This window comes from Babylonia areolata, chromosome 7 (assembly GCF_041734735.1).
Source record: "Babylonia areolata isolate BAREFJ2019XMU chromosome 7, ASM4173473v1, whole genome shotgun sequence".
NCBI classification, from domain to species: domain Eukaryota; kingdom Metazoa; phylum Mollusca; class Gastropoda; order Neogastropoda; family Buccinidae; genus Babylonia; species Babylonia areolata.
This window is the reverse complement of record NC_134882.1, coordinates 29,450,949-29,451,280: the sequence shown is the minus strand read 5'-3', so window position 1 is coordinate 29,451,280 and position 332 is coordinate 29,450,949.

Below are 332 nucleotides of genomic sequence, written 5' to 3'. Positions count from 1 at the left end.
CCACAGTTTGATCGCCGTCGTCCCCTCTTGATCACGTGCTGAATCCCCCCCCCCCCCCCTTACCCCTCACGAACCACCCACCACCACTACCACCACCCACCTCCACTCCCTTCTAACCCTCCTCCTGTTCCTTCAACACCACCAACCACCAACCCTGTGCGGTCGGGTGGACTATAAGCAACAAGAGTAAATAAAGACTAACCACCAACCACCAACCCTGTGCGGTCAGCTGGACTATAAGCAACAAGAGTAAATAAAGACTAACCACCAACCACCAACCCTGTGCGGTCGGCTGGACTATAAGCAACAAGAGTAAATAAAGACTAACCACC